At 37.1% G+C, this 26,969-nt stretch overlaps 1 protein-coding gene across 1 annotated transcript in view; it reads left to right on the forward strand.

Annotated features, from left to right (window-relative positions):
- CHRM3 (cholinergic receptor muscarinic 3) overlaps positions 1 to 26,969 on the forward strand; it is a 262,479-nt gene that overhangs the window by 119,247 nt on the left and 116,263 nt on the right. Inside the window, exon 3 of the mRNA XM_033055503.1 lies at positions 18,837 to 18,937. The gene's annotated coding sequence lies outside the window, so the exon portion shown is untranslated. The remainder of the gene's footprint in view (positions 1 to 18,836; positions 18,938 to 26,969) is intronic.

The following is a 26,969-nucleotide window of genomic DNA, read 5'->3' on the forward strand; positions in this document are numbered from 1 at the left end:
CGAGCTGGGATTGTTTAGCCTGGAGAAAAGGAGTCTCAGGGTGACCTTACCACTCTCAACAGCTACCTGTAAAGAGTGTGGGGCCAGGTGGGGGTTGGTCTCTTCTCCCAGGCAGCCAGTGACAGGCTGAGATGACACAGCCTCAAGCTGTGCCAGAGGAGGTTCAGGCTGCACAGCAGAAGGAATTTCATTGTGGAAGAGGTTATTAAACATTGAAACAGACTGCTCATGGAGTAAGAGTCACCATCCTGGAGGTGTTCTGGGAACGACTGGATGTGGCACTCAGTGCCATGGTGTGGTTGACAAAGATGATGGTGGGTCAAAGGTTGGACTCAGCCATCTTAGAGGTCTTTTCCAACCTAAATGATTCTGTGATTCTGTGACTAGAAGTTTCCCAACCAGCCATTAAGACATGTCTTGGGAGATTTTTGCTGGTGAGCGGGCGAAGATTTTTATAGTATGGTATTACTACTGTTGTAACTTTACCTTCCTATCCTTTTAATATTTTGAGAGGCAAAGACAATGGCAATGGGATTTAAAGAGATGTAAAAATTTTAATGTACTTTTTAATGTGATCCCTAGCATCATTGCAATGTTTTTCCACATGTAAATGATGCATGCAAGCCAATCTTCTGGCAATAATAAGACACAATAATTTATTTTTTAACACTACAATCTAACACAGTTATTGGTGTTTATAATATGTTATTTTCAAATAAGATTATTCTGTTAGTTTCAAACAGAGTAGGCGAACTTTTGTCCCTTTTTTGCTATCAAGCCTACTTGTCATCCATATGAAGGAAACTCAAAGAAAAATTTTCAAAACTCTTCTCAAAATGGCTAATTATTTTCTTTGTGCATGCTTATGGTATTCAATGTTTGAATCAGCTGTTACAAGTCACTGGACTCACAACTGGCATTAAGTGACCACTAAAAGTTGCTCAAGTGTTCAACAGAAGACATGAAAAAAGAGATTCACTAGTTACTTGAGAAATATTCAACATAAATTTTCAGAATAAATGTTCATGATGGCCTTTGCATACTGTCTGTCTAAATTTCAAAATGACACTCAATCAAAAGCAGTGCTTCACAATTTGGTTCAGTAAGTGTTTTGCCATGAAGCAAAGTCATAGAGTTGGTGTTGTTTGTTGATGTAAAGAAGAAAATTGACTTTTTCCTTCTTGCTTGAGGGGAAAAGTTGGTTTGCATTAGGCTGGTCTAAAAATCACCATTCCTAAATTATTTTCCCATTTATAAAGTTGTACATTATAGTTCTTGTGGAAGATTTCCTGGTGAAGCCCACATAAAGTCAGGTATTTAATAATCCTGGTGAAATATATCTATAGCTTATGAACATAGAGTTCTCTTCCAACTGAAAAACTGGTGTTGCTTCTAGCCCAACCTATGACTCTTAAATGGATTCTCTTCTGTATTTAATCATGAACAGTAATTAGGCAATTGTTATGTATTTCCAACATCCATCTTATGAGGATATGATGATTCTACAGTGTCAATGCAAGCTTTAACAATAGTTAATAACTGTGCCAGTAGTAAAGTTGCTTCTGCAGTAAAAAAGGGGTAGATCTCGTCGTCAGCAGACTTTGCTTTATTTCCTAATTGTGCAGTTTCAGTTCCTGCAGAGGTGAACTTTAAGAACCCTACATAATTAACTTGTCTCCAGTAACGTCATGTAAAGGCAAGGATACTCAGTGGTCTCAGCAGTGCCAACACCTTCAAAGCAGTGTTAGTCTTGGGTTTCACAATACAGGTATTCAGCTATGCTGAAGTCTGGTGTTTTGTGCCTGTCACTTGTCCCTGTGTTACCACAGAACTGCTGGGGCAGCTATGTGCTGAAACAGATTGGAAAAGTGATTCATCTTGTTTTTCTGTGAGAGGTAGAAAAAGGAGGAAGGGAAATTACCAAGAGATGGTCTAATGATTTGTATCATAAACTGTAGTTCAAATTTTTCTGTAGGGATCCAGAGAGATTGCTTGCTGGTTATAACTTCCATTTGACAAAAGTGATGTAAGTTACAATTTCTAAAGCATCAGTCAGAAGCATTTTGCAATTAGGTCTAGAATTTAGTATGTGACATTAAAAACTGGTTAAATGCTGTGAACCTATTTCTCTGGGTACAAAACTGTAATTGTGAGTAACTCTGCTGCAGCCATTTAATACTAAAGCTGCTGTTAACCAAAACTGACAGAAAACTGTTTTCTGACATGGAACAGTACCAGCAAAAGTAAAAGTTGATTAAACTCTCTGAAGCTTTGTAGTGCACATAAAAAATGTTAATACCTTATGTGTCGCCAATTAGCACTTTGTTTCATAAGGTGAAAAAAAATCCGTTATTATTTAGAGATCTTTCTAAGTTCAGTATCTCAGACTGTATTTTCATAGTCATTTGTAACTGATCTGTACCCTACAGGATCACCCATAAATACAAATATGTGCCAAGAAGAGGCAAAACTCTTTTGTTTGTCTCTGTTCAATTTCTTTCAACCCATGTTACAAGGAGTTTCTACCACCTTATCACACTTACATCACAGCAGTACAGCCAGAGTGTAGGAGATTAGAGAAACAGAAGGAAGTGAAAGCAGGAGGTTAAGAATACTAGCCTAAGGCATTTCTAGCCAAGAAATGAGCATCTCAGTTTGTGGAGTCAGATGCTTAGTCGACATCAAACGGGGAGCTGTGACAGTGCTGAGTGAGAATGCTGTATGAAATGTAAGAGAGAAAAACAGTTTTTGGCTGCTGCTGTGGAGGACAGGCTGGGTGTGAAGGCAAGCTTGTCAGTGCTTGCCTGTGTATTTCTCAGACATTTCAATAGTTTGCCATGACCTGCTGTATATATTTGCCTGTTGATCCACTTCAGAAAGCAAGGTGCAGCCATGCCTTTTTCCTGCAAAGTTCCACTGATACTGATATTCTGAGGAAAATGGAGAAGCTGCTACCTGTGGTCGAGTTCTCTATCCAGGAGAACTGGAATAAGACACCAAATGGTGCACTCTGTAAGTGTCTATAACAGAGCAGACATTTCAGGTCTACAGAATTTCTGTAAAATGAAGATAATATTTTTCTAATATGCTCTTTGATATGCACAGTGCTGTGGAACAAAACCGGATTTAATATGAGACATTCAGGCACAGGGGGAATAAATAATTCTTCGAATTTTGAAATGGGTTGAAAATCTCAAGCAAAGAATTAAAATAAATTAATTTATCTAAAATCAATCACAGCAGTAGTATCAACTGACACTATCAAGTTACCAATAACAGTATATCAATTTTCAGTTTATACCAGTACTTTTTACTAATTACTAGTATCTTTTTGTTAAGTGCTTTGATCTCCTTGAGATGCAAAGCATTCAGTCCATTGGTAGTAGAAGTGGACTTGCTTACATCAAAACAAAATTTCTCACATGTACTTCTTGTATTCTTGAAGTGTATTAATTTAAAATTAGTTAGAAATATCAGTGCTTGGATGCTGATTTTTTTCCTGAAATTAGTATTGGAGATAAATGTGAACAGCAAGCATTTTCCCATAGGATTTGCCTTTCTGCTTACGCTAAATGTGGTTGGGGAGAGTTGTTTTTATTTCTTATACAGAAATTTAATTACATGCAATGCATGAAATGGACTGAAACAGAGAAATGTGAGAAGGCTCTCAAAAAAAAAAAAAAGTCAGCTTGTTGATTGGCTTTTTCACAGCTTTCTATGGTTTTCTGATTCTTCAGCAAGTTCTTTTGCCAGACTGACTCATCTGATTTTTATAACTTTCTTCTAAAGAAGTCTCCTCAACCATTTTAATGACACCTAGTAGTTCTTTCTGACCCACTTCGGTGTATTGCTGTTATTCAAAAACCATTCCTTGGCAAGGTATACTAATTCCAACGTCTCAATTTTTCTGTGAGTATATGAGAATTTGTGCAAATTTACATATCTTGTCAAGATTTAGGAAAAAGATGTATTTCCTATAGCTCAGACTATATCCTATTGCCCTTATTATTAATTTTCTGATTAAGGTTGTTTTTTTTCTTATTTTTCTTTCTTCATCTTTTTAACAAGTCTGTGAAAACAAATGGCATATCTAGTTCTCTTTTAAGGTGTTATAAAGCATTATTAATCTGTAAATATCCATTAATAAATTCATTTATTTTTGAGCTTGCTTTTCTCTTTCCTATACTTATATCAACACTGATTCCCAGGGTTGTTCTCTACAGGCTTAAACACACATTTCGCAATTTACAGCATGCCTCAACACTAGGTTTATGACGTCCTTGTCATACTTTATAAGGGACATATGCAGCAGTAAATAACTGGCATATATACTGAAAAGGTGAATTAGAACAGAGGTAATGTGTTAGCTCATTTCTCTCTCCATGGCAGTTAGGGCAACTTTTTGAAATGTGTCCAAATTCTATGTGTCCTATCTACTCCCTACCTGAAGACAAAGGAAGGCTTAGCTCTGCTCTACTTCTGCTAGGAACAATCATGGTGGATCTTCACGATGTGACTGAGTTGCAAGTCACTTCTTGGCCTTCTGAGGGCACCTGACAGTGAAAACTGTCTGGGGATAAAAACAATATGTTTATTTTTTCCTAGTTTTGAGATTGCTGTTTGCGAACCGTCTTCAGCACTTTTATGGTGTTTACGTGGCTCTGCTTCCATCTTTGCTTTCTTTCAAAATCCCTGAGAAAAGTCTTATTCAAATACAAAAGTTGAAGCTATAAATAATAAAATAGTCTGTGACAGAAGAATTTCTAACACACCTTTTAAACATGTTTAGCTTCCGGACTGCTGTGGCAGATGCAGAAGTTCAGGTGCTCCTTGTTGCTGAAACTTTAGAAGGGCTATCAAGAAATTGCTAAAGGCGAGAAATGGCTCAGAGAACTGAGATCTAGCAAGAAGAAGGAGGAGGAGCAGAGAACATCTCAGTAGCAGGGAAGGACATAACATTTAAAAAAAAAAAATATTTAGAGGCTTAAGGGGCAACACCCACAAAAAACATAATGCTGCAGATCAAGAAGTAAGTTAAGATGTTGAAATTTTGTTTATAGAGGTGGAAGGGAAAGTAAGTCAAAGATTTAAAGAAGGATGAAAAAGCACATAGATTTCATTATTGCAGGTATTTTTATAAGTTATAATTTAGTTTGTCCTTTTCAAATGTTGCATGAAATTTGTATAGTCAGGTTAAGAACAAAAGATGCTGGTGTTTCTCATTAAAGTGTTCTTTGAATATTATATTCTATTTAGAGTAATTTCACGACTATAAGGCACCCTTTTGACTAAAATTTTAGTCCAAACCCGGAAGTGCGCCTTATGGTCCGGTGTGCCTTATATATGGACAAAGTTCAGAAATTTGCCAACTCCCGCAGGTGCGCCTTATAATCCAGTGCACCTTATAGTCGTGAAATTACTATAATTTTGTGAGGGAAAGAGGAGTGTTGTTGCTACCTTACCTTACAACAGTGGGCTAGGCAGCAACCAGGTTGGTCATGGATTTGCTTTGAGCATACTCATGGGAGAAACACAGTTGATCAAGTGTGCTAAAACCAGAGGGAAGAAAAAGCAGAGAATTGCACAAAGAAAACGTTGGCTCTGAAATCAGGTTACATCAATTGCAATACTTGCAGAAGTAAACTGTGTTTTACATTGACTCTTGTACAAAAATTATGTATTTTTAAAAAATTTTTCTCTTTCCATGCATTTTATAATATTCCTTTATTCTATATATGTACCTTACTCTTTCAGCTATCTCTTTAGAAAATGCTGTTGTTTTCCATTTACTTATGTTGTTTCATGACATCTTATCCTACTTGAGGGGGAAAAAACCACAAAAAAACCCAAACCCCCACCTTTCCAAAAAAGGTATTCAAACAACTGACCAAAAAAGCTGCAAACCTAAGGAACAAAAAAACCCCACTCAAAATTCTATTTTAAAAAAATCTTGTCATCATGCAAACTTCTCTGTATTTTAGACTGCCATAACTTTTGACCCTGGCTAGTAACACTATTCTTTCATCTTATCTTGTCAGAGCTGGAGTAAGAGTTGATAAATACATAGAGGTAATCTTTATGCAGACAGTATTTAATGATGATCCCAGGGTTTCTTGGAAGAAGAAAGATTCCAAAGAAATTCTCGTCCTTTGTAGGAAAATACTTTTTAAGTCGTTCCGTACACTACTTCTTATTAGATTAAGTATGTAATCAGAAAACTTCAAAACTTTGAGTGCTTTGAAGTTACAATTCAAAGGGAAAGTTATCTGATTGTTTTAGAAATGAGTAGCAAAATATTGATGGAAATGCTGGTTCAAGGACAGAGCATGGGTTATGGATTGTCTCTTCATCTGAGCTCCATGTATATCTCTAGGATATGGCAACACTCTTCTGCTGTTAATGAATTTAAAGTAAACTTACACAAACTGCTTATTTTGGATCTATGAACAGTGGAATTCAGTTGCAGTTCCCTAGAAAGATTACATACTGTAATTAAGTTTCAACAAATCTTAGGAAGCGTGCGAAAGCTGAATAGAGTATAGTTTAAGAACTGTCTTTTTAAATATATCTACAGATTTATAGGTGTTATTTCTGATAACAAACAGTTGGCTAGAACTTTCTAAATATGTTGTTAATCTGCCCATTTCACTACTTGTTTATTACCTACTTCTAAACCCAGTACTGGTCTTGTTCACAGTATAGATCCCCAGGCTCAAGTGAAAGAAAAAAAACCCTGTTAATTTTGTACATTCAAACACAAAGCTAATGCAAAGAAAAAAATAAATCACTCTCATTACATTTACCATTCCAGGTATTCATAATGTCCCAGAATTTAGCTGTGGTAATAAGCAAGTTAGATTTACATTATTGCAAAAATATGTAACTAATTGTCAAGATTCAAAAAAACCAAGCAACAAAACAAGCATGTATTTTACTTGCTAATATATGTTTAGGTTTAGGTGCAAATATGCTGTCCATCATTAGTTACCCATTAATTTTAGTCTCTTATTTCAGTCTTGCAAATCTTTTGATCAGGATACAACTCTGCAGGGGCTGCCAGCCATCCTGTCCCATCAGATGGTTCATCCACCTTTTTTTCCTTCTTGGATGGCGATCACAGGAGGCAAATGGCAAGTTCTTGAAAGATATTTTCTGACATCTGGCTCTTGATGGGCTCCTTAGGCAACTGGGCTAGACATGCTGGAAGAACTTCTGAGCTATCCTCATAACAAAGTGACTTCTTGGCCTTTTAAATGTGTTCTCTCCAAGTGCCCTTTGGAAGTGAAATGATCTGCATGTTGTATATTGCCAGAGAGCCCAGAGATGCAGATTGTTATATGGCTGGGAGCTGCAAATGTTCTGTGTAAATTGAATATGCTGCACATCCACCAGGCATGTGGAGAGTTGGGTCACTGTAGTGATGGCTGCTTGTTTTCACATCAGTGTGTGAAAACCTCAAACACAAGAGATGTATCAAATAATTTCACAAATTATTGGAATAATAAGGCTCAAAGTAGAGGCAAAGAAAGAAAAGGCTTAGACACTTTTCATCTAAGTTGGAAATGAATATTTGCTTTATATGTGAGTTTTGTCTGTATGTTAATTTTTCTTTCTTTGGTATACATTCTTGGGCTGTAGTTCTGTATTACAAGTGCACGAATCGAAGTGCTATATAGCTTAGTGGGATTTCAGACACCCCGAATGAGAATGGTTTATCTGTAAGTACAGCTCAGCTTTTCTTTTTTGTTTGTTTGTTTGTTTGTGGTGGGGGTTTTTTTTGGTTTTTTTTGTTTTGTTTTGTTTTTTTAATGGAGATTAAGCTTCAAGTTTCAGGACTGTAAAACATGTGCCAGCCTAGTATTAAAGCACAGGTCACAGAATATTTTATGTTCAAAGGGACCCAAGTGCAATTTTTAAGTGAATGGTCCATATGGGAATTGAACCCACAAACCTTTTTGTTATTAACACCATCCTCAAACCAGCTGAGCCAATCTCAGGTGCTGTTGAGTTACCTTTGGTAACAGGAAACCTAAACATAAAAGCATCTCTTTTTGTCGATAAAATTAAATTGCTGTTGTCTAACCACAAGTTCCTTGTAAATAATTGCCTTCTGGTTTTTTTGTCACTGTTCATTCTACTAGATAATCAAGATTGTTGTCTTGATAAGTATTTGACAGGAAAAAAAAAAAAGATAAAATTTTAAGAAGTTTAGGTATCACATTTAAAACAAAAAATTGAAAAAATATAGGGAAACACCCCAAACCATATATCAGTTAAACAACTATTTTCTAAGATTGTTTTCATTTTTTTTCAACAGTTTTCTGCATAAATCAAACCATAAGGCTGGATTACAGTTGGATGTTTCTCTAGTCAAATAGTTAAAACACTCTTCAGAATCAGCTGAGATATTATGTAAAGATTAAATTTTTCCCTTCTTTGCTTTGTTTTGATTTATTACTTTATTTGTATGTATATTTTAGTCTTGATATTATATATTTGCTTAAAGGGGATTTTTGGTTTTTGACTTATATCTTTACAGATACAGAATTCCCAAGTAGCTGATCTTTTCATCCTGTGTCTGGAAAATTAAAGTTAGTAGATTCAATTAATTTGGACATAAGAAACTTTAGTGATTCCCTGACAGAAGAAAAATTTAATTTCCTTGTAGTGGATGAGTTACAGTTCAGCATGTTTTCAGATATGATTTTCAGGGCAATATTCTGGAATATGGCACTGCAAAACATGTAGCAATGCTACCATCTTCCCAGTTCTTTTAGGAGAATTCAGCAAATTATTTTCTTAAACCAAGAGATAAAGTTGGATTGAAGAGTGTGTAGATCATGCACTGTAAGCTAGGGGAAAATGGTCCTGTGTTGAAGAAAGGCAAAGAGAGGGAAATAAAATTGTAGCTGGAAATTTCTCTGTGAGGCTTTGTTTTGAAGCACATGTGGGGTTCCTTCTTGCACATTCTTGATGCTTAGATTTCTGTTCATGAATGCTGTTAATTAAACAGTAGTAAAACAAATCAGGTAGAAATAGAGGAACTAATGAGTGAGTTACTTTGGTGACTTATAAATTTAGTTTAGCAATCAGTGGATTTCAGACCATTTTCAGATGGCAGGGGAAACAATGATATTTTCTGGCTTGAAAAAATCTTGACCTTGAGTGTGTCACTGCTTTATAAGAAGGAAAGGGATAGATTTTTATTCAGATTCTTGGCTTAGTTTTGGGTAGAATCCAAGTTGTCTACAGTTACCTGTTCAGATATTGGATGTTTAATCTAAATTAACCAGTGGGCTTTTTCCTGTGATCCTGGGGAGAAGCTTCTGCAAAGAATGATTAACATCAGAATAAAATAAATTATTAAGTTACATGGTATCAACACCCCTCTTCAGGGCATTTCTTACGTTTCTGAGAAGTTAGGCCGTAGGGCTATTTCTGGTGGAAAAAAATTGAGTGCATTTTAGGATTGATACAGTTATAATTTTTGTGTCATTGGACTGGTATTATTCCTCCTGAATGCAGTTAATTCAAAAGTTGCCCATACTGACACCTTTTTGGCAAAGAAAACAAAAAGCATAATGAGTTTTGTTGGTTATTCTGCATTGGTATTTTGTTATACTAATGTAAGACTGAGCTCAGCCATGAGGGTTTTCATTCTGTCTTTGACATTCCTTTTGCTGCATTTAGAAAAATAGCTGAGCTTTCTGTCTCATTTTCTGTAATGTCAGCAAGATACATAATTTCTGTAATTACATTGTTAGATTGTAATAAATCAGGACCTTACTTGACTTATGAACTCCATGAAGATAATTGCAGAATTTTGTCTATTTAAGTCTTTATTAAGTAATTTTAAATTTTATCCCAGTAAGAGCCTTTGCTTGGGCTGATGGCGTGCTAGCATTATGTTGCCTTCCAGAGGCAGAAAATATCATAAGGTAATGCTGCTAAAGATCTTAATTGTGTCAATACATCCTGGTGTTCTTTAATGCCTCTAAATTAATTATGCAATTTAATATTGTTATTAAGTCTTGAATTGCATTTCTTCAGCAGAAACATAAAGCTAATGTGATTGTGTACCATAGGAATGGAAGTACCTGTGGTTTTAGGGATTGTTCCCCAATGTTGTGATTACTCAGTGAATTTCTAAATCTGAAGCTTCATAAAACATTTTACTGGTATCTTCCTGGTGACCGCTGAATATATACTTTAAAAATCAAAAGCCAAAATTACAGGACACTTCAGAAGCAGAGTATAAGAAATGAAGGCTATTGCCAGTAGCTTAAGTGCCTGTAGAAGTGGAAAAGATGACATTATGTGTAGGAAAAACACTGCTTCTCATAGTCCAGGGAAAGGCAATAGTAAAGCCAAACACAGCAGTCCCTGCCAATCTAACCAGATTACAGTAATTTCACAACCATAAGGCACACTGGACTATAAAGCACACCCTCTGGGAGTCGGCAACATTTGCACCTTTGTAGATCATATAAGGTGCACCGGACTATAGGGCGCACTTTTTTTTGCAGTGAGGCTCCACCTCCAGCTCCCCCCGCGCGGTTTCTGGCCGAGGCCCTGCCTCAACCCAGCAGCCATGGGCCCCCAGGACTGCCTGAACCTGGGAGGGGCGGTGCCACGGGCTCCCTGGCCCGCCTTCATCCGGCAACCATGGGCCCCCAGGCCCACCTCCACCCGGCAGGGGCGGTGCCGAGGGCCCCCAGACCTGCCTCCAACTGGCTGCCGTGGCACTTCCAGCTCCCCCCACGACTCACAGATCACCATTCCGGTTTGGTGAATTTCGCAACTTTGTACATCAGATAAGGTGCACCGGACTATAAGACGCACTTCCAGGTTCAAGGGAAAATTTTAGTCAAAAGGGTGCGCCTTATAGTCGTGAAATTACTGTACTTTTCATCTTGCCTTCGGATCTGGCTATTGTCTTAAAGATAGTTTAGTTTAGTTTTTACAGAATCTAGCTAGATACCTGAAAATTTTCTTATTACTAGTAGGTAGCATTGGTTCACATGACTTTGGGATTAGTCTAGTATGCTTAAGCTTTCCTTGAAGATGAAAAGTGTTTTCCGCTTCCATACTTCAGCCTGTAACAGAAACAAAACAGATAGGAGTCCTCTCCCCAGTTTCTAAGGCTTCTAATTTTTCTGAAATATTTAAAAAAATAAGTCACCTCTAGTCATATCATCTATCAGGAAAAGGCCATCATTTTCTTTGCTTTCCAAGGCAACACTATGAAAACTGTATATACAGGAAAAAAAGAATCATTATGCTTTAGGGAACATCACTTCTACTGTGAATGTATAGAAACAACACTTTCTCTTTGATTCAATTGAAATACAGAAGGAAACATACATAGGCAAAACCCATGTTAATTCCAGCTAGAAAATGTGGCCGTGGTTGCCATTAGTTTGCGAGAGAAATGTGTACTTTTACATTTTGTCTAGGTGACAGCACTTCCATTACTATAATGACCTGAGAAATCACAGGATAGCAGAGCAGTGCTGTGTGAGTGATTATAGTGAATCAGCCAGAAGTGCCTGCTCTTGTGATACTGCCCGTGGAAGTCAAAGCCTACAAAGAGCACACAGACCTTCTGGTCTGCACTGATCCTCTGTCCTGGTTAGGGTACAGGTCATTCTGCTGCTTTCACAGATATATCCCATTAGAGCCTAATCTCCTGTACCACTGAGTTTCTGTACTTTGGAGTCGTTTACACTGTTTTGTTCATATTAACTCATCTGAATAAATATATATCAACAACAGATGTTGATTACTACTGCCCTTGGTAGTAATCAGTTCCAAGCTTTTCCTAATACTCAGAATTAAATAAATCCCAAGCAAAGCTAAACCTGTATTATCTGAGCAGAAGAGTAAACTGTGATAGCAAAGCCACTGGCTTATATTCCCTGGGCTGTCTAGTTTTAGTAAAGCATTGGGATGATACAGTGTACTTTGTAATTTTGGGGATCTGATTTGTTGTTTAAGTTCTGTATTTAATAACAGAATGTGGCATGACACAAGAGCCTCGTGTCAGGGTTTTTATCTTTCCACATATCATTATTTTCTTTTTTTTTTCCCTTCCTCATCCCTTCTTCCCAACAGGCAGAAACTGTTTAGCTTTTTATTTTGTATAAACAAGCAAAAAACCCAAAGAAAAATTCTATGTATTGATAAAGAAATTATTGAGCTGTTTTTTCCAATACTGAAGTTCTCTATGCTAATTCAATACAAAATTAATAACAGATTTTTAAATTCAGCTCCATTCTGCAAGTGATCTGAAGAGGTTAACAGGTTTCCAGTCATGGCAAAGGCATGTTACAGTCCCAAAATATGCTTACAGTATTCTCCCATAGTGGGTCAGGACTGTTTCTCCACAGTGAAGCTTTCTCTTGCGTTTTGCTCCTTGAGGTGGCACAGGGGGACAGGGGTTGTGGTAGCTCCTCTCTGCCACTCCTTTCTCAAACTGCTCTCTGTTCCAGCCTCAGGCATCCACAGGCTGGATGTGCTTTAGGAGGAACCTGCTCCAGCCTGGGCTTTCCATGAGCCACTCAACCCACAGGCACTGTCAGTGCAGCTACAGGGCTCATCCCTACCCTGTGGTGGTTGTCTTGGAGCCAGCTGGAGCAGGCATCCCCTGCCTCTCTTCACAGAGGGCCCTGCACCATGGACAGAGATGCCCAGAGCACAGGTGAATCCAAGGCTTCTTAGCTGATTTTCTTTTATTGTTTCAAGTGACATTCACCCTGGAGGTCGCTTCGGTGCTGTCATGTTTGCTGCTGTCCCTGGGGCGTGCAGGGCTGTCTTTACCATTCGGGGGACCCTGTGGGTGCCTGGGAATAGCCCCAGGAGATGGCATGGACATCTCCATCACAGTGTTCCCAGGGTCCTGCTCCCAGGCAGGGGAAGGCACCTGCTCCACAAGAGCTCCAGTTGAGGCTGGAGGAGGGCAGGTGACCCTTGCCAGGCTGTTGGCTGCTTTGAGGATGCAGAAGAGTGGGTTTTGGTAGGTGAGTATCGGAGATTATTCCACCTCTTGCCAACAGCTTGTCTCTTCTTTTTGCTTATAAACATCATTAATCCTATAATTTCTCATCAGATGTTTCATTTAGACATTTGTTGGGTAGTTTTGTGTATCCTTGATACAAAATGGAGTTTAGAAAGAAATTCATGATTGCTTGGATTTTCCTGTACTGCCTGGCAGGCATAGTTAGGAAAGGCCAAATTATGGGACATTTCCTACCTGGGTATTCCAGTGAACAAGCTGCACATTTCCATTAGCAGACTCACAATCCCTTTTCAGGAAAGTCCATCTGCTTCCAACTGATAAAGCAGCATATTACTCACTGCACATTCAGCTGCCTCATGATAATTCAAAATTTTACTTGTGCTTTCCCACTCAGATTTAACACACCAGACATATCTTGTGTACATAAGTCACACCCAAATACTTCCTCAAATGTTGAAAAGTCTACTGTTTTGTGAGACTTTTTTCTTTGTTTGTTTAGAATAATCAGTTTCAGTAAAAACCACTTTGTGGGGGGAGGGGTTTATTAGTTGCAGAGATGGGTGGAGGAAAGGCTATCAATACAGGAGTCATGAATATCTTGAAATTTTTGAGTAACAGGTAAAGTGAAACTGAAAGAAATGGAGCAGTATGTTTGCTTGGGACGTGTTTTTCAGATAAGGCTGTCTTCCACAAGAAGGGGTATGGGTTTTTTTCCATGCATGTAGTGGAGCCTAACCTCACTCTAAGTGGCTGGATGGATCAGAATATATATAGACTAAGCAGTAGATGGAAGGGATTGGTAAAAACAATTAAGGATACCAATACGTGATCGTAAGAAATGAACAGTCAGGAAAGGATTAATCAAAACACATTTAGATGTGCTGCATAATGGATGGTGAACATGAGAACCTCCTAAAACTTACTTCATCTCATCCTAGGACCAACAACTAAAACACATCAGCTCTGTTGAATTCTTCTTTGGTGTGGTAGCTTTTCTTGTGTTGACTGTACAGTCTGTGCAGCTCAGGGGCAGATGCCTATAACTGCAAAGATATCTAAAGTTAAGTGAAACCACCCTAAATTATTAATGCTGATAACTGTATTCTAGATAATGAGCTTCCTGTGTTGTTCTGTTTAACCATTATTATCTCTTCGTGCCATATAAAATTATACACGACATTTAGAAGATTTCAGTGTGTAAAATAATAATCTTTATGAGAGACACTAGTAGTCAGGTATCAGTAAACACCTGAAGGAGCAACAATCTAATAGAGAGTCTAATCACTCTGCAAATTTTAAAAAACTTTCATGGTTATATGCCAGATATGTAGAAAACATAAGTAATTGAGCAATTAGATTGAAGTATTCTTCTAGTGTTTTTTCCTGATGTTTTCTTTTTTCCTAGCCACTTGTTCTACTCATTATTCAGACACTGTAGCGCGCTTCTGAGATGCTCTGTATGTGAACTGAACTGACTTGAACACCTTTATGCTGAGCAGTCTTAATTGAGTATTTCCATAATAGGCACTCAGCTTTGTCGATAAAACACTGAAATCACTATTCTAAAGTGAAAAAAATGTGATATGTCTAGATTGAACAATTTTTGAGGTATGAATCTACCAAACTAAAATCATATCTGAAATGTTTGGATTTTGTTTTACCATACTCCTCAGATCTTCAAACCAAAATAAAGGCTTGTAGTTCTTCAGAAGCTGAAAGAGAGTTGGCTAAGACAGTACTGTGAATTGACATGTCTTTGCCAAGAACATGGTCCTAAATCAGGATGTTCATCATTAGTTTTTTATCTCTGTTAAACTGAATGAAAGGCGCATAAAATGATTGTTTTTAGCCACCCTGAATAAATAAAAGTAGAGCAAGTTGGATGAATTTGTGTGATACTGAATTTGTCCCAGCAAAGAAATTTTGTTTTGATCTCCATGTTGCATGTTTCTCTGTCATATCAGTGGGGAGGCACTTTTCAAGTGTACAAATATTGCAGTTGCAATCTTTTGTCATCCATCTTTGATATTGTCTTGGTCCAGAATGATCCTAACTTCTTTCTAATGAGATCCACTGAAAGAAGTACAAGGAAGAGATGCTTCTTCCAGCTTGCAACTTTTTTACGTCTGAAGTATGAAAATATTTTCTGCTCTTTAAAGTCCATTGAAAATAGAAACTACCCTTTTGCTGACTTTTTTATTTTGGCATCAAGATCATATTCATTATTATTCATATTCATTCAACTATTAAAATGCTTTTTATCTATTTAGGTACCTCTGTAGGCATTTTTGAGGTTGAAAAATGTGGTGTGAAAAAGTGTTGATTTTTATTAGGTTACTTCAGCAAGAAAATGAAAATATGTAATTGAGTCAGATTTTTGAGACCTTTTATCCTCACAGCAAGGCAAAAATTGAACATAATTCATTTGAAAGATCCCAACACAGGAGATCACCTTTATCTCTCTTGATACACAGTCATGTGAAATACTTACCTTATTGTGTATAAAGTTTTACCAGTCTGTGAATTTTACTTTTCATAGAGAGGAACCTACTTGGTGAAACATGGGAACTAATTTTCTCTAGTGCAGAGTCAATGCATGCAAATCTGTCTTCTCAAGTAAACAGGGTAGAAATCACTGTATCCATAGTTCTGCTTTCCACAAAAGTGCTTCTCTTACTTAGACATTCTAGTAATTAATTTCTGCCATTCTAGTCTCAAGTGAGGTTTTATCAAAGATAAATAAAAAGCTAAAGGCAGCCCACAGGGTCTTTTTTTTTAAGTAGGGGTTCTCATCAATATAGGAAAGGAATTGTACAAGTCATAAAATGTGATTTTCCAGTTCCACACTGAGTGCCTGCCTGTCCTGACTGCAGTTATTTTCTTTCTATTTTTTTTTTTTTTTCATTCTCACAGTTTAATGCAGAGTTTGGGTGCCAATGCCTAGAAACATCCTTCAAATTAAATTTTCTAGTACAGACATAGTAAATGAGGTTAGAAGTGACCAATGATGGCCTAAAGAGTTCCAGGGTTCATGCTGATAGCTGGAATGGGGCTTTGGGGGGTTTGTTGATAGGACTGTTCAACTGGAGCTTGATATTCTGCACAAGCTGGATTGCCAACTGGCCTTGGTTACTTTTCATAAAGAGTAGCGTGTATTAGCTTTGTAGCTGAATATACAAACAGCACAAGCTTATTTGAGGAGACTTAGTTTATTGTAAATTTAGGCAGTTAATTCCAAAGCTCTGAGTCACAACCTGCACTATTAGGCAGGTAAAACTGGATTCTTGGTAGTAATGGCATAAAACTAAAATGCAGTAGAAAATTACTGGGAATATTTTTATTTTTTTTTTTACTTGAGGATAGCTTGAAAAGCTAATTTCATAATAAATTAGTTTTTTTGCTAACCTAAAGCATAATAACTTGATAAGAGGGAAATTATTAAAATTCAAATTTTAATTGCCAGGCACCTAATTTCCTCAACTAAAAGGAGGCTCAGCTAACTAAAAAAAGGCTTCCCTTTTCAATTGTTTTGCAGTCTTAAAAGTTTGCAAGTTATTTAAAACTGATTTTGATTTTTGATCACGTAACAAAGTTTCTAAAATTATTTTTCTGCATTGATAGTGTAAATGAGAAATATTTTTCAACCTTAACACTTTCTGAATTAAATAAATGGATGAATTAATTTTTAAACATTCAAGGTTTTTTTAAGAGTAATTCACATTGTTGTTTCCTATTACCAGTACTATGTAAGCATTCCACTAATGACCTCTAGGGACCTCAATTAAAATAAAATTGGTATGTGCTGTGCAAACTGTAGCTTTACTACGTGAGTGAATTATGAGTAGGTAGATTCACTGCTACACTGCTGGAATTAAGTACTAAAAACAGGTCTGCTGTCTTGAGAAGTCTGTAACCATCCTTCCTGAGCCAAAAGATCGAGCTCTAGCACCAAAGGTTCCATGAGATCCCTCCAGAGTGAAAACCCTTTCAGGTGGGAGGGGGTTAATGATGCATATGATCTCCCTGGCTGCTCTTTGCCTCTCTGTGAGAGTTTTGCCTTCTTTGCCTCCTGACCCTGAGTGCAGACACTCTTCCTTGTGTTGTGCTTCCTGTGCACTGTCAGTCTGGGAGCAGTGGTGGGAACAGAGCGTTATAGTGGTGTAATGGCTGGCCAAGAAATGCCTTGGAAAAGAAATGTTTCAGGAAGTGTCTGCAGTGATAGTCTCTGATCTAAACATAGATCCTGGGCTGAGACGGTCTGTCTCAAAGCCTGCTCTTATGAAAGGGTTGCCACACTGACATGTCCAGCTAAGAACTGCTTTGCACTCCTTCTAAGTCAAGTGATACAAATTTTGGCCAAATTTCATCTGTTTTTTTTTTCCTTTCCGTTCATTCATTCAAATACAGCCTCTCTTGTGTTCATTTGGTTTAAGAGATTGTTCAGATTGGCTTCCTCTCTGACTCTTTGCACTTCTTGACAGTACAGGGTTAGTGGAGGGAGCAGCTTTCTTCTAGGAGAGTGTTTTACCAGAGGAGGGGGAGACCTTCCTGGTTAAAGGCGTATCAGAACTGTGTTACGAGTGCTGGGCTGCCATGCAGCAATGTACATGGGTAGTAAATGTGTGTTATCTTCCCTTCTGAAAATTAACTGGAATATAGTCTTGACTTTAGTAACCTCACCCTTGTTGCTGTTGGATTTTGGTGGTGTTTGGGGTTTTTTTTGTTTTTCCTGAGAAATATGCAGCATAACTAATATATTCCCTCTCTGGTCTGTTGCCTTCTATTTATAACACCTGTGAGTAAAATCCCTTGGCATTCTGATGCAGGCTGGGACACTAAGAAACATCTTGATTAGATTCACTCTTCTGTATTGAAGTTATTCAAAGGGTTCTGGAAGCCTTAGGCTGCAATGGTATGCAATAAATGGGATAATAATGGCACATGGTTCTACTTGGCCCTAAATATATGTAATGAAATGGAGCATGGTGGTCAGTCATTAATCTTGCTCCTACACTTTTAAATTCAGACATTTACAACTTTTGCGGAGGAAAGTGTTTCATTTAGGTTTTAATTATTAATATTTTTGCTTTCTATGTTACATTTTTTACATGAAAAATTATATTCTGGAACAACTTTCTAAAGTGCTTAGCTTGAAAGACTGCATCATCTGGGGAAGAAAAGAAGATCCCAGTTTTTAGTTCTGCCTTTGGGGTGACTTGCTCCTTGGTATGAATGGGCTCATCATTCCTTTTTGCTGGAGGAGCCCATTTTCAGACACAAGATACACAAGTTTGCTTGCTGATGCAGCTGCAGCCTTAAAATAATAAGCTCCCCAGAAAAGTGTTGGATCCCCCAGCATTGATCACTTCCAGGATTCAGCTGGACAGTTTGCTGTGCTTTTGCCAGGAAATGTTTAACCTTGTATTCTATGATTCTATAACTGTACTATATTGGAGAAACTGTTCCCTTCAGTTTGGTCAACAGGTTTAAAAAAAAAATAAATCTGAAAATAGTGTGGTCATGCATAGCCCTTTGGAGAGAGGTGTGAGCGGCCCAAAGGCTTGTCAGTACCATGTTATTACCACTGCTCCAGATCTCTCTGTGATAAATGCATGCTTGAATTGTTCTATCTCCAAGTAGGTCTCTCAAATTGAAAAAAAAAAGAAAAATAAAAACCAGTATAATTTGGCAATAAAAATTATTAAAAGCTTTTGTCTTATCTTGCTCCAAATTAGGCTTTTCGGCTTATATGACTGTGATTTCCCCATGTTCCTATAATCCATTTTAATAATTGTTCCATCTTTTGCTTTGTTCACAGCCTACATGCTGACACAGTACCAGTTTTTTTTCCAAAAGAGGAGTTCTCAGAATTACACTGTCTGATCCAGCTAGCTGCTCTGATGATCCTCACTGGACCATGTAGGTAAAATTAAAAAAAACCTATTTATATGCACACTGTATCTGTAAAAGTATTCAACATCTTGGGAAACGTCTGGTTTTTGGCAACAATGCTCACTTTGTGGAGTTGGGGTCTTTTGGAATTTATGGAGTACAGTATGATTAAGACCCTGCAACTTTTTGATAAGCTTTATTGTCAACAGAAGCACAAAAGTAGACTGTCATATGTTACAATGTGTTTGGTCTTCTTGCCATGTCCGTTTTAAGTACTTGCAGGTGCTGGCAACAGGTGATGTCCATCATTCCTGCAAGTGTACCAGAACTAACTTTAATAGCAGTTGCAGTGGTGAAAATTTCAGCTTAGGCACAAAACCCAGCAGAGAAATTGAATGAATTCTGAAGCAGCTAGTAAATCTTGATGTTCTTGTTATTACGGCCACACAGCTAGCAGAGTAAGAGCTAGCCAGGTAAGAGCTAGGCTGAGCAGGTTCACATGCATGAACCTCTATGTTTGTCTTAAGAAGAGTGGAAGAGCATCATGGAATTAATAATCAGAAGAAAGATGTCTTCAAGTTATTTCTGTTGATCATCTTGAGCTTCTGCACAAATCTTCAAGTTTTCTATGAGTTTCTGACAAAATATAAAATGTAGCCAATATTCTATCACCAGGATTTCCTGCAGAATAATTCAGTTTTACTCTGGAAGATCTGTGAATCCAACAATTTATATTAAATTTCTTGAATAGTGTATTTTTCCTTTTTGCTTTGATATGCTAACTGCATTTAGTTTCACCTCCCTCTGAGCTAGCAGACCTAGGCAAAGGACTAAATTGTTCTGATTAAATTGCCTGCATTTATTGTCTCTTGACTGCTTTCTCCCTTATATGCTATGCTGTTTTATGTTTCAGTTGCAGTGGCACTTAAAATAATTCACATGAATTGGTAAGCTGCAGAGTTTATGCCTACATTATAATTGGTGTTTCTTTTACATTTCTTACACTGTAAATGCTCTACCTTGGTTTGCATTTCTAATTTTATGGAAATTAGCTGTAAACTTGGGTATGTAGCAGTTGTTTCGATGGCCTTTATTTACACATGCTGGTACAGTCTCTGCACATAACAAACAGCTCTCCTCACATTCTCTTTTGGAACTGTGACACTGAAAGTTTATTGTGATTGTTTCTGGAGTGTCTTGAGATTTCCGTCACTTCTGTCTGGAGTTGGTTTCTAAGTAAGTCATCTCAGTAAAATATTTTCAGTGTCTGCTGTCTGAATTTTTATTGCTTCAGTTTTAACAACAGGTGCCTCAGATGAGTTTTATAACAATGTTTGTCCTTGCTTTTTTATCTTGAAATTATGATGAGGTATAATGTATGCTTTTACATACACAACTGTCTTTCATGATGTGTTGACCATATTCCAGCTTTAATTACATGTTTTTCAGATATTTTGCAGAAAGTGAAAGGTTGTGGTTTGGGGTTTTACACTTTATTTTCTATTATTTCCCTAGGATGGCAGTATTTCTATTAATTAACACTGAAAACATATTTTTCTGGTTTGGTGGTTAAAATTAAATATAGGTTATCATAACTCATAAATGGCTTGCTATCTCCAGAATTGAAAAGAGATTAGTATTTTCTGTTTTGAGTATCCAAAGTCTTTCCCAGTTGTAACTGATGGGGAGGGAAGCAATCCCAAAAGACATCTGTTATGCTGGAGAGGCTATCGAGTCTGAAGAGAATGGGAGAATGCCTTTTCTGTAGTGTTAGTGGCACAACTGGAAGTGTGTTCAGTTTTAGTCTGAAAGGGAAGTAATTAAGACAGTATCTAAAGTCATATGGTTAACTTCTGTACATTTTGTTACTGTCCACATATCTCTTCCTGTATAGACATGTAATATTTGTCATTTAGACTGTAATGTTACCATGTGGAAACAGTGAGCAAAAAAAGAAGGGTTAAAATGGGTTAATGGTTATAATCCATTTACAGAAAAGCCCGGGATAGATATCTGTTGTTTGGGCTTTTTCTTGATAATAATTTAATGGCAACAGAGCCATTAATGCAAATAAATCTAATGGTTTGCTTTAGATTTACACTACGCTGTCATGCTACCTCTTAAAGGATTATATCTATAAAGAAATTATAAAGTAATGTCCTTTATTACCCCCAAGTGTGCAGAGCACTAAACAGAATTTGTCAGTTGTTCTGAACATGTTACATTCATCAAGAGGAACAACATTGTCTTGTTTAGCACAGGTCCATTAGCTAGACTGGGCTGCCAGAATCTTAAAATCTTGCCTCAAATGCAATGATAATGGTCACTATTATGTGTATTTGCCATGTAACGGAAGTGGTACTTGTGCTTGAGTGGCTTTTAGCAAAGCACAGATGTTTGCAAAGGTTGTGGTACATCTTGGATCTCTAAAACCAATGCAGTTTCTAATACAAATGATATCACTTTCAAGAGTGAACTGGATAATGTCTGATCTAAGAAGGGCCAGAAGTAATGTTTTTTTCTTATAAGGTTTGTACAGTAGTATATGGAGAAAGATTGTTTTATAAGCCCAATTTTTAAAATGATACTGATGGGTAAGGCTTTATAAAGGGAAGGCCTGGTAACATGGCTCTGGCCTGTTAGAAGGGAGCGTTGTGAGAGGAATGGGGCAGGGAAACGCGAGAGCCGTGAGAGATGTGCTGCATGATTGCCGCACGGGCACATCGTGCTGTGTGCTGGGTGGGTGGCTTGTGCTGGGGCACATGTGAACCGATAACCAGATAACTGCTTAAAAAGGCCAGGGTTTTGGCAATAAAGAGCACTCCTTTGCACCTGCCTGGGGTCCCTACAGTGCTCATTACCGCAACAGTAAAAATTAATTCATATTTGTTCATAAATTTGATTGTAAATCTTTTAATGGATCTAGATATCTGCCTGAATCTTTGTAATATTAATAAAATCTACCAACTAAATCAGAAGTTAAGACCAGACCATGGATGTTTGTTTTATAGAACACCTACAAAGAAATATATGCTCCTGTATATTAGCCCCTGAAAAATTGTTCAAGCTCTTAATCCATGACTGATGAAAACTTGTATTTTAATTTGTTCCTCTTTTTATTTATTTCTCTACTTTGGTAGTAGGTTAGGGCAGAAAAGTAGATTTGACGAATGGAAGGGTCATTCAAAGCACATGCAATCTGTGACTGTGGCTGTCATGAGAGATCATGCTGTAAGCTGTTGCAGAGTCAGCCAAACCTTGCAGTGTTTGATTGTCTGTACCCTTTGAAGTGACTTGGTGTGATGTTATTTCAGAGGAAGCATCACAGCTTAGACTATTGTATGTCTGCGCTGGTGTGTTAAGCTAGCGGTTCATCCATGAGGGTAAGGTACTATTATCCTCCATAAAGATGGTTAATGGCCAAAATGAATTTTCTAAAAACAGTTTCTTCTTTGTCTCTAATTATTTAACCAACTTGATGCAGTAGCTATTGAAGGTGAGGAGAGGAGAGCACATAGATTGGGGTTCTATTTATTTATTCATAGCTACTTATTTATGTGAAAATAGATAACTTTAATTTGAGGGAAAAAGGCAACACCAATTGCATTTGTAATTTTACTCTTGAAAGAAAGCCTGCTCTTAATACTAGAATTAAACATTAAAAGATTTTTTATTTAAATGAAAGATGGAAATATTTACGTGTTTAAATTTAAAGTATACAAAATACAATTTTTTCCAGCTGAAACTCTCTCTAGGGTATACTATAAACAATTATTCTTTCATTACGTGCATTAAAACTCAAGTAAAGTGACTATGGCTGAGTTCCATTCCCTCTGAAAATACATAACTTTTATCAACAAGATTTTTCAATAACAATTTTTGAAAGAAGGACTGTTAGTTTGCAGAATTACAAATTTTTATTCCTTCTGGCATTTAAAACAAATCTCAGGTTTTCTTTTAATGCACTTCACCAGACAGATCATATTTAACTTGTGAGGACTGACTAGCTTGCAGCTGTAGGTGGTATGTGAAATACAGACTTCAGGAAGGGCATGATTTCCATAACCACTTCAAAGTAAATACATTATAAATAAAGTACATTTCTCTGGGGGCTTACAAAACCATTCTGTTTATAATTTAAATTACATTAAGCTAAATAAAATAGTACAGCAAAACCCTCAAGAGAAAAATACTTCATTTAAATTTGAACATTGCATTACTTCCATTAATTGGAAGTATTTTATTCTCTCTCTAATAGTTTATTTTTCATTGACTATATATAATTAAAAGTATTGTCATTGCAACCGGAGTAATTCTTTCCCATCTTGTGTTCCAAGCCCTTATGTTCAGTAGATCAGTATAGTTTTATTTGACTGCCTTCCTTCATTTCTCAGTGCTTTATTTCGGTTGACTAACGCTCTGAGCATCAGGCTGTGATAGAAGATTACCATTGCTGTGGCACGCATATTCAGTTTTTCAAACTCCTGCTAGAACTGAATCTCTCAGCTCAGCCTGAAGTTTTGTTTCAAAACAATGGAGGGGGTGAAACTTTCTTCTGTAGGAATATTTTGCAGTCTGCTCATCCAAACTCTGCTGCTTGCTCTTTGCAGGGTGCTTGCCAGGGGTAACTGTTGAGCAGGGACTGCAACACAAGCAACAGAATCCATTAGTCTCCCTACTCTATAAAGATAACTTGGAGGCAAGGGAGCCTGATAAGATACGAAGATAATATGTTTTCTAGGAGAGGAAATTATTGGAAAGCCTTAGTGATCTATCTAATTTTAAGAGTGATTTGTTTTGCCTTCCTTTTTCACCCCGTGGTGAGACTTTACAGGCAGAACTAAATCAGGCTGTCGTTCCTGAGAGCAAGGAGGGCAGTAAATCTGCACTGCCAAGCTCCTCTAATATTGACAGCTTTGCAATATGGGTTTCTGTAGAGATAGTCTAAGTACATATAAGCTTACAGGAGCTGAATCAGGTTGTATGATAAAAGCAGCCAATCTCAAATCTCACACTTATTTCCACTTTGGAGTCAACTTAAAAAAAGGCACTAGCTTCAAATTAATCCCTATTTAAGTCTAAAACATGCTTTTTGTTTCATATCGCTTAATTTCAAGGTATTAGAACTATTTTCACATTGGAAAATAAATGTTTGCAGCTAGCTATTAACACTATTGAAATATATAAAAAGAGGCCATGCACATATTTTTCCCTAATTTATAAAGTGTTTGTGCTTTTTTAAAAAGTGCTTTCTAAAAGCAATAGTAATTGAAACTAATGCTGGATTGACTAAAAACTTTGTTGACCTGACAGTTTCAAGTAGGCTGGCTAAACCTTGAAGAAAAAAGGTAGCACAAAATATCAAAGCTTAGAAATGTTTTCTGTTGATGCAGAATTTAAAAGTTTATGAAAAAAGTAAAGAGATTTAGTCATGAAAGCCCAAAGAAAAAACTCTTCAGTAAAATTTCTAAGCTTTTTCATTTACATTTAAATAGGGTTACAGTTTCATTGTATATACTAAGATAATATTTCTTTTTCATTTCTGCTTTACAGAATTTTTTTCCTCTGGTATTATTTGTTTGCAATTCAAAAATAGCTTTTGTTCCTACTGAAAATGGCTGCAAGGTGGTTAAACAATAGGTAATGAACTCTAGTGAAATACCAAAGTTACTCTACTGGGGCAAATAGGAGTTTTTCTGTATTTTTCTTAACTTAGTCCAAAATTTGACACATTGGTGGATGAAAATCTGGATATAGCCCAGCAATGTGCTCTTGCATCCCAGAGAGCCAGCCGTGTCCTGGGATGCATCCAAAGCAGTGTGTCCAGCAGGGCAAGGGAGGGGATTTTGCTCCTCTCCTGCACTCTGGTGAGACCCCAGCTGGAGTCTTGTGTCCAACTGTGCAGACATCAGTACAGGGAAGACATGAACCTGAAAATATTCTGGCTGGGAGTTCCTTTTCCCTGTGGAAAAGCTGAAAGAGTTGGGTTTGTTCAGCCTGGAGAAAATTCCAGGGAGACTTTATTGCAGCCTTTCATTACTTATAAGGGACCGACAAGAAAGATGGGGGTAGATTTTTTATCAGGGCCTTGAGATAGGACAAGGGTTAATGGTTTTAAACTGAAAGTTGGTAGATTCAGATTAGATATAAGGAAAATTTTTTTAATATTATTTTTACTATGAAGGTAATGAAACACTGGAACACATTGCCCTGAAAAGCTGTGTGTGACACATCTCTAGAAGTCAGTCATCAAGACCAGACTGAATGAGACTCTTAGAAACCTGTCAGTTAAAAGATGTGTGTGCTGATTTCAAGAACTGTTGGATTAGGTGACTTTTAAAGGTCTCTTCCAACACATTATTCTATGATTGTATGAGAGATATTCAAAAATCATTTTCATTAGGCAATTAAACTTCACCCTTGTTTTCCCCCTTCTTGTCTCCTATTCCTTTTGACCAACTTTACAGTTAATAGGTAATAATTCTATTTTTTTAATAAATGTATATTTTTAATTATTCTAATAAGCTTAAGATGCATTTAAGATGCACATATCACCACATATTTAGTTTAGCTCTCTGGTTGGGATGGTTTGTGGTAGACTGAATAAAAAGGTAGTTCCTTGTTAAAAACTGGAAACTTTTGTGCAATGGGGTCCATATTTCTGTAGGTAAATGTATGTTTGAATCTTCACTCAGCAGGCTAAGATGACTCATATCCTACTTTAAGCGCTGATTGCTCAATTATAACAAAGAAAGAAGAGTCCTTGGAGAAATTCAGGTTAATAGCAAACGCTGGAGACATGGCTGGTAGGGCAGCAGTCCTTCTGTCCCTTTTCCCACCTCTCATTGCAGCTGTGTTGCTCTTGCATTGCCTGCCCCTCTCCAGTCCCATGGTGCTCAAGGTGACAGTCAAGTTCTCCTTGTAAACCTTCATGTGCAAGGACTTTGGGAGGAACTTGGTCATTATCATAGTGATATAACCTTAGGATTTCACTGGAATGTTTATATTGTTGTCATAGAAGTGCATAGCCAAAGCAGTGAGGAACTGTGGAATTCCTTTTATGAGGAGCTTTGAAGTAAAGATTTGTTTTGAATTTACAAATTTGTTCATTTGCACTGCCACCCAGCCACCAACCCATGCTCTGAATGACAGCAAGGCAGTAGATGGACGTGTTTTATTCAGAATATGAGTCATAGGCAAAGTTGTAATTCCACTGAATCTGTTGTTTCACTGTGATTTAAAGTAAAGTTAGCTTTCAAATGGACAACTAATGGGGCAAGGAAAATATTTTAATGCCAAAATGTCCAAAAGTTTCCTAACAAAATATTTTCAATCTTTGGTACATACAACACCACCTTGCCTGGTCTGGTTTTCCAGTTACAATTTTTTACATTTTTCTGAATGATTGCTATCATCTCCTATTTGTGCTTTTCATGTTACCTCTCATGATTTTATAGCACTGTCTTGAAATATGACCTCAAATCATATCAATTTTTTAAATCATTATTTTGAACACTGTGGTGACCAATTGAAAATGAAATACTGCAGCATTAAAGTCAGAAATACTTCAGGGTGCATTAAGTTACCTAAATGTGTAAAGATGCAATGTAAAACATATTGCATCTATATAGACACCAGCCATCTCTCTATTGTTTTCTTTATTTATCCTATGAGTTTTGTGGGGAATGCATTGTCTGTGATGTGTTAGTGGTTACTATCAAAATATAAATATATCAGATATCACATTGGAGGTGTCAGTCCAACTGCAGTCAGTAATCAATGTTGCTTTGAAGCACAGAATTCAGGAAGAAAGGAAGCAGTCCAGACAAAGAAGACACATTTGTACTGTTTCTCTGGGATTTTTCAAGCTTTTTTCAGTTGTAGACATCATTATAAAACAGAGATTTATACTCTGTTCTTAGGCATCAGTTGTGCATGAAAGCTAGCGAGGTTCACAGTTGGCTCTAGCATGATGGTCACTGCTGATTTTCTTGGTGCTGAGGGAATTACAAAGCTTATGCTTTCAGTGCATATCTTCTGAAAAAATGCCTGAATTTCA

This window comes from Catharus ustulatus, chromosome 3 (genome assembly GCF_009819885.2).
Source record: "Catharus ustulatus isolate bCatUst1 chromosome 3, bCatUst1.pri.v2, whole genome shotgun sequence".
NCBI classification, from domain to species: Eukaryota; Metazoa; Chordata; class Aves; order Passeriformes; family Turdidae; genus Catharus; species Catharus ustulatus.